The sequence below is a fragment of the Condylura cristata genome, unplaced genomic scaffold, assembly GCF_000260355.1.
Source record: "Condylura cristata isolate star-nosed mole 26May11 unplaced genomic scaffold, ConCri1.0 scaffold00004, whole genome shotgun sequence".
NCBI classification, from domain to species: domain Eukaryota; kingdom Metazoa; phylum Chordata; class Mammalia; order Eulipotyphla; family Talpidae; genus Condylura; species Condylura cristata.
This window is the reverse complement of record NW_004567105.1, coordinates 67329557-67337164: the sequence shown is the minus strand read 5'-3', so window position 1 is coordinate 67337164 and position 7608 is coordinate 67329557. Positions and strand designations below refer to the sequence as shown.

General features: G+C 43.8%; 1 protein-coding gene across 3 annotated transcripts in view; it reads right to left on the bottom strand.

The window, feature by feature from the left end:
* Positions 1-5039, bottom strand: part of SCN11A (sodium channel, voltage gated, type XI alpha subunit) — a 62466-nt gene extending 57427 nt beyond the window's left edge. Inside the window, exon 1 of one of the 3 annotated variants that reach the window (XM_012735320.1) lies at positions 4862-5039. The gene's annotated coding sequence lies outside the window, so the exon portion shown is untranslated. The remainder of the gene's footprint in view (positions 1-4861) is intronic. The other 2 variants (XM_012735319.1, XM_012735318.1) reach the window with 2 other exon arrangements.
* Positions 5040-7608: the final 2569 nt, after the last annotated feature.

Genomic DNA, 7608 nt, shown 5'->3' with positions numbered 1-7608 from the left:
ACTCATTTGAGTATATGTTCCCAAGCAATGCAAGGAAATTTCAAGAAAAAGGAGGATGCATGGAAGCCACAGTGAACCTCACCCAAAGAGCAGTTACAGAGTGCAATTCCAGGGTGACCGCATCTCAATTGGCTTTCAAGGTAATTGCTCCAATTAGTAAAAGTAGAAGGTCCTGGAGAAAATCTCTCAAGAATAAATTACAACAAAGGATATGATTAAAAAGCTGGTTTCTCAATAGGTATAAAATAAATGTAATTAGAAATTCCATGAAAATAAAATATTCTTCAGAATGTCATGTTTTACATATGAAGACAAATCATCTCAGCCGCTGGCAGAAGAAAGGAAAACAAGAGAATCCATTTGACCTTGACAATTAGATCATTCTCCTTCATCTAGCAGAAAGTCACTGCCATCGGAGTCCATCCCCATCTCTATGGATCCAATATGAACGTGGCTTTCGGGACTAGCAGCTACAAAACCATTGTGCCACAAAGGTTACATATTTGTTTTGAATTTTAATACTAATGCTACCGAATTACAGAATAGATTTTAAATATCACAAATTTATATTACAAGTTGCTGTTGGAGAGAAAAGAAGCAAGGACGCAGCAATAAACAGTTAGACATGCCATAGAAGCGTAAGGGAGGAACACTGCAAGTCTGTCGATCCCTTAGATTTACCTGGGCAGTCAAGTGGAAAACCAAATGGAAAACACACGTAACAAAAACTAGAGGATTCCTGGACAGGGTGAAGGATTACTGTCAGTAAGCTAATTCCTCATCTTGCATAGGAACAATTTAACAATTTCAACTTAAACTTGATAAATCAAGACATGGAAATATGAAAGAATTATTTTTAATTACAGAGACAATGACGACAAGATTTAAAAGTGAAACTAGGGGCCCTCCCTGGTGGCGCAGCAGGTTAAAGCACAGCACTAAGAAGCTAAAGCCACTTCAGCATGAGTTCGATCCCCACCCCAGAGGTGACCCACATGGCATAGCAGATCTCTCCTGACCACCCGCTGCTCCCCTCAGCAGTGTACTTCGTCCATCTGCTTGTTCTGCTCCCCACTCTGTCTTCCGGTGAATCCTCTCACTGACCCTGCACCTTTGTCCTGTACCCCAGCTCTGTATGCATAAATACATAAGTCTTTAAAAAAAAATGAGATTAGGTATATAGGTGTAGAGGGAGACATTTTAGTTTTCATTTTATATGTGCAACATTTTTTTCCGCTGAGCTACTTAAATTACGTGCTTCTATACATTACCTGTAGAAGGATCATCACAGCCTGTGATTCAAAATAGCCAAACCATCAGGTACAGTGACAGGCTCTAAATGACCATGAGTTATAAAGTAAAGAAAGCAAGTGGAATCTTAACTTGCAATCTGAAATCAGCAGGTCAGTGATGTGTGAATTACAATTTGACAAAGGAAATCTTGGGAGAGTGGGAAGCCCATGAGGAGGCCCTGGCAGACTAGCAGGGGCGATGGGCTCAACTTGCCAGGGAGGCTGGAAAATTGCCTGTCACGGAGGCTCTGCTCAAGCTCCTTGAGGACTGGCTGACCAAGCAGGCTCACAGGACACTGCCATGGAATAGACAGGAAATAAACACTCACCTAGGAAAGAGGTCCAAGACCCCGCTGTCCTAGCATAAAGCCTAAATTCCTTTGCAGTTAACTGAGTAATATAGGCCTTACTCAAATCCATAAACTTTATAGAAGAATTCAGATTTGAACGCCATTCATTCATTCCATTTATTCATTCGTATGCTAGGTGCTGGAGAAGGCAAAGTGAAATGAAGTGCTGCATCAGCTCTCCAGGGCCTTCCAACAGCATCAGGCAAGTCGAGGGCAGAGGGTGAAACTGCAGACTGCGTAAGGCTGCACGAAGGGGAAGCACTGGGTAGGTGCTGTGGAAGCACAGAGGAGAAAGCAGTTCATGAAGAATCGGAAGTCACTGCACCAGGAGGAGACAGAGAGGTGTGTGTCTGTGTGAAGGCAATGAGGGTAGCGAAGGGCTTTGCTGCTTATTTGTGACTTTATCCAAAATTCTAACAGCTATATGATCTCATTGTGCTAGATATCTTCAGCTTACCCTCCAGACAGATCTCTCACCATCCTTCTCCACCCTGCTCAGTGCCCAGGAAGCTGATCTACTTGGACCTATCACTAGGGTCTGTTGAACTCTGGATTCTGGTTGGGGTTGGCCCATGGGAGGCCAAAGTAAGAGACACAGAGAATGGACAGGGTGAGGCCGCAGATTTCTCCCCAACTCTCACCCTCGTGGTGAGAGCTCAGCTCCCACACAGTATTCTCGGGGGCTGTAGCATCTCCCTCCCCTTGCCCCATTAGATGTGGAGTATAAAGACAAACCACTCTCACCATACCTTCACTCATTTTTGTTACTGAACTCCACCAGTACCTTCATAAAAAGTCCCTTTAATAAAATATCCTCAAATTGCCTCATTTGATGGTGACATCTGTTTCCTTCCAGGGATAGAGAATCATGCATTAAATACAATTTAGAAAATAGGGAAAGGAAATGATTACCCATAAACCAAAGCCACCTACACAGGCAAGTTTTAGCATTTTGGTGTATTTCATGTTAGCAGTCTTTTTGTGCATGCATTTACATAGCTGACATTGTCATGCATATGCAGTGAACTTTTGAATTAATTTGATGTCACATTGTTTATGGATGGGTATCATGTAATGCTATCTATCCTGTTAAGATAAAACTTTGAGTGTGTTAACATACATTATCTCATTTAATTGTCAGAATAATCTCATGAGATAAATATTATCCTTGGAGGATTTCTGAAAGGAAATGTTCATCTGGAAATAAGGTAAATTATTAATGGCCTTCCCTTAAGGGAATTTTAACCTTATATCAACCTTGTCTAGTGCTTCTTTATAAGTTTTGAGGTAAGAAGCAAAAGTGGATAACTTGACCCTCACACTTTACCCTAATCAGTACAGGAAGTTGCCAGGAAGTCACAAAGGGTTTGCAACTGCACACCCGGAACATTTCAGCAGGCATCTGGTTCACAAACCTGGAATGCCAAATGTCCACGCTGATGTTAATAAGAGTTGTGAGTGATGGGCAAAGCCTCAAGTGGATTACCTCCCATAATTTTCTGAGAAATCTGTAATGTTGGTACTATTATATCATCCAAAATTTACAAAAGGAGACCTTAGGGCTTAGAGAAATACACATTTGCCTGTGATCACATACATAAGAGCTGGAGGATCTCAACCCAAGCAATGACCACCATGCAATTCCACCCATCTGCCTAGTTTCCACATAGCTATGACCGCCCCTCTCCCCAGAAGTCAGACCTGTAGGCTGCCCTTCTCATCCCTAGACTTTTGCTCTTACTGGTTTGATTCAGTAGAGTGAGGGGGGAACATGACCTCTGATCCCTGATGCTTTTGTGACCACGTAACCATCCTCCCTCCACCATGTTCTCTCTCTCACATTCTGTTTGTCCCACAGAGGAGAGCAGAGAAATTGATTAGACCTAGCCTCACCCCCCCCTTCGCTCCACTTAAAAGGAGAGTGCTTGGGACCTGGACCCGACACCCCAATGCCGCTGACTTCATGTCCCTGGCCTCCTTTATTTGTGTGTCAGGATAACCAACTGTTCCTTTCTTGAATGTGTCACATTCTGGGAGGGTCACTGAGGCCTAGGTTTAGAAGAGTCACCAGTCACTACAGGAGCAGGGACCACTTCTTCATTTTCTGAACGCACTTAAATGATTCCTCTCCACTCAAACCCCAGGAAAAGGAAGGAAGATTCAAACAAAACATTTCCCCTTTTCCAACCCTCATCTTCTAGCCTCTGCCAGTCCCAAGTCAAGGAAGGGAAGGAGCTCTTCCCTCTGTACTCCCTCGCTTACCTGTTTATAGTGTGACAGCAAATAGCTTGATCTCCTCCCCATCCACAAGACCCTCAATGTAGTGGCCTTGGGTAGCCCTCTGTTAATAAAGACAATTCATATAGCTCCCACCCCAAAAAAAAAAAAAATTTAAATCTAAGACATTCTGAAGTCCCAAAGAAGGCTGGTCGATGGCACCCTCACTGGGTATGATGCCCCCCCCAGGCAATCAGCATCCCCGGGCCCCCCCCCAAGCACATGTCACTCACACAGGCCTTCCATAACAACCTCCCACCCTCCAGCCACATACTCCAATGGTACTTGTGCTTCCGCTGCCCCTCCATCTGCTTTGGGTGGTGGCCTGAATAACATTTTTAATGACACATAAGTCATTCATCTCAATGTGGGTCCAAAAATAATATCCCCTTCCTCCCCCACAGACTTCATAAGAAAATCAAAAAGCAAATCAATGTGAGCAGACTTTACCACAACTGATTTTAATCCAAAGTCAATCCCAAGACTAGCTTGCTAGCTCTTCAGAAAACAAACAAGTAAAAAACCTCTATGTCAATTTGTAATTCAGTTCATTGGCCACAGGGAATTCAGAATATATTTGAAAGATTTCCACCATAGCCTGAGATGAAGAAAAGACTGAGAGCATATGTTTTCTAGAAAAGTCCAATTCCTCACACAAAGCCACGGTTGTGAACACTTATCAAGCCAGCCAGCACACCCTGCCCATACTTCCATGCCTTCTCAGAGCCTTGAAAGGAGGAGCAGCACCAATGGACCCCATCCCCTGTGCCACAAGCCTCACACCTTTGCACCACAAGCCTCACACCTTGTCTCAGCTTCTAATTTGAGCAGGAAACAGTTACAAATAGACCAATGAATAAACAAAATCCAGAGCAAGTTCCACAGTAGCAAGTCCAGGCTTGAAAGGACAGAAGAGGGCTTCTCCCAACTCGGAGGACTTACCTGCTTTCTGGTGGGATGGCTCCAGACAGAACTCCCCGTGGTTCCTCTAGAAGTCCAATTCAGAGCAAGTCTCTCACGGAAATCTAGCTCCTGCTCCTGCTCCTGCTCCTGCTCCTGGCAGTCAGAGCCCTTCTGGGAGGGGCGGCTCGGAAGCAGGGTGGAGAGCATGGAGGAAGGCAAATGGGCAGAGAGCCAAAGTGATTTTAAAGAATCGTGTAGGAAACCCTGTAACTGGAGAAGTGACTGAGAGGGTACTTACATTTATACTTTGGAAGCATCTTCCTTTAATCAGTGCTTAATCTAACTCTGCAGAAAGCATCATTAATAAAGAAACAGGTTGTTGTTGTGTTTTTTTTTTTTTTCCTTTGGCCTCATCCAAGTGGGTGAGAGAATACAAAAAGTCTCTCTGAAAAGGAAGGTGTGCTTCTGCGTTGCACTTGGCCTGTAGACTGCCTACCCTGGGGTTTCAGGGTCTTGCACCTCAGGACCCACCAAGGCCCACAAAGAAAAACTGCTTCAACGGCAACATTCAGTTCTTCCCCCCTTCTTTTCTTTTGTGCCATCAACATTGGGGTTCACACCGACAAAAATAAATGCTTACATGGTGGCCATAAGGGACACTAAGAAAACAAACCAACTTCACACTGAATCTGCATCAAGACCAAATCTTTCCTACATCTACTTCTGTTTTGTTAATTCTGGAGGAAATTTTAAATTTCTGTGAAAAACGTCACACTTTCTCTGGAAAGTGTCCTTAAGCTTCTTTCAGTCATTGTTACCTTCCTGAAGTTAGCTGACAGCCAAGTGAGATAAAGAATACACATATATGTCTACAAGGAGACAAGCAGGTAGGAAGTGAGATCCTACAGGAATAATGAATTAGAATCACACAAAATTCAGTCCTTCCAGAGGGGCCCTGAATGTGAGTCAAAAGAACTGGGATTAAGCCCCAGATCCAACACTACAAATTTCGTGACTTGGATGGAACGCTCAGATTCTCTGAGCCTCAAATTTCTCACAATAAAGTGAGCTAATATTTTTAAATCTCCTGAGTCTGGAGGAACAAATGTGTTAGGAGCTGTAAGAACACTTGTAAACAGTAGATATAAGTATCTGTTGACATTGAAGAAAGAAAAGACCTGTTTGTTTTTCTTCCTAGTGACTCAACACCAAGAGGCCATGAAGAAGAACTGAAATCACAGACGTGGAATCAGTCCCTGGCCTGGCCTGGCATATATGGCCTGGTTTTCATAAGCAGTGATCAAAAATGTAAGCCTTTGTCTGATTTCAGGCTAACTTTCAGAATAAGAGGAGACCTAAGCATGAGAGGAGTACTTACTAGTTAATAAGGACGTATTACATGGTGTGCATTTAAAGAGGTAAAGGAGGTCTCTAAATCCCCTAGACTTTTAAAATATAAACTCTTTGCAACTATTATTTCTGAAGCTAGTAAGTCATATTCAGACTTCCCACTCAGAACTCACTTGCAGTTGAACAAAGTGAATAGAGCATTTTGGAAAACTTAGGGTGAGCAAACCAAGGAGAACTGGCTGTGACTAAGTCTAGAGATCCAGACTCATTTTCTAGGAAGCACATGCCTCCTAGATGCTAAGGGCAATTTTTATTAGATCCTTCTAGAAAACACCTCTTGGAGGACAGTTTCATGATCTTATTCACAACTATGGCCCCATGCTTAAAATAGTACACATTGGGGCTCTCCCTGGTGGTGCAATGAGTTAAAGCACCGCGTCATGAAGCTCTCCAAAGCCACTGAGTTCGATCCCCCACCAGGGAGGTGACCCACGTGGCGCAGCAGACCTCTCCTGACCACCCGCTGCTCCCCTCAGCAGTGTACTTCATTGATCTACCTTTTTTTTCTCCATTCTGACTCTGTTGAATCCTCTCACCGCCCCCACACCTCTCTGGCCTGTATTCCAGTTCTGTATGTGTAAAATAAATAAATCTTTAAAAAAAAAAAAAACAGTACATAACGCGTAATAAGTATCTGCGCATCAATAGAACTGCTAACCTCCTATAGTCCTTTCTGAAACCCAGCCCTGTCTCCACAGTCCCAGATGACTGGTCCTGGGAAAGAAGACTCAGAGGTGCTCCTCTGTAAGATCCAGAGCTTCATCCCCACACTCCCACCTTTCACTTCTAGCCTTTCTCTCCTAATACAAGCCCTTGTTACCACCACCACTCCCATACCCTGTCACGTCCAGTGCACTGTCTGAACCAGGCCCTTCCTGGTAGTCTGTTCACTGCCCTGCCCAGGGCCTGCACCCACCCTCTGCGTATTGCTAAAGCTGACCTCCTCTTGCTTGTTTTGTTTAGTTTGACATCCTCCAAAAGCATTAGACAAAACTTCGGTGCATGAGTTTTTTTGGAGAGTGATGACAGGAAATATCCTCACTCCCTCACCAAGGCGAGGGAGAGAGGAATAGAAAGCTAAGAAGGAGGAGAAACCAATACACTCGAGATGATTACTGTGGTGGCAAAATGGGGCTCAGACTCTCTGGAGACCCTACTACTACCATGCAGAATGTATTTGAGAATTAAGAGGTTGGACATTTATCCTCTGGCATAGATCCCTTATTGATTAACGCTTGTCCACAGGGGCATTATGGTAAGCAGCCTCTAAAATGGCCCAAATGACCTGTATCTCTGTTATTCATGTTCTTGTGTAATCCCATCCCAAATTGAAAAGATACAGCCAATACAATATTGCAGAGGTGACACTGTGAGAT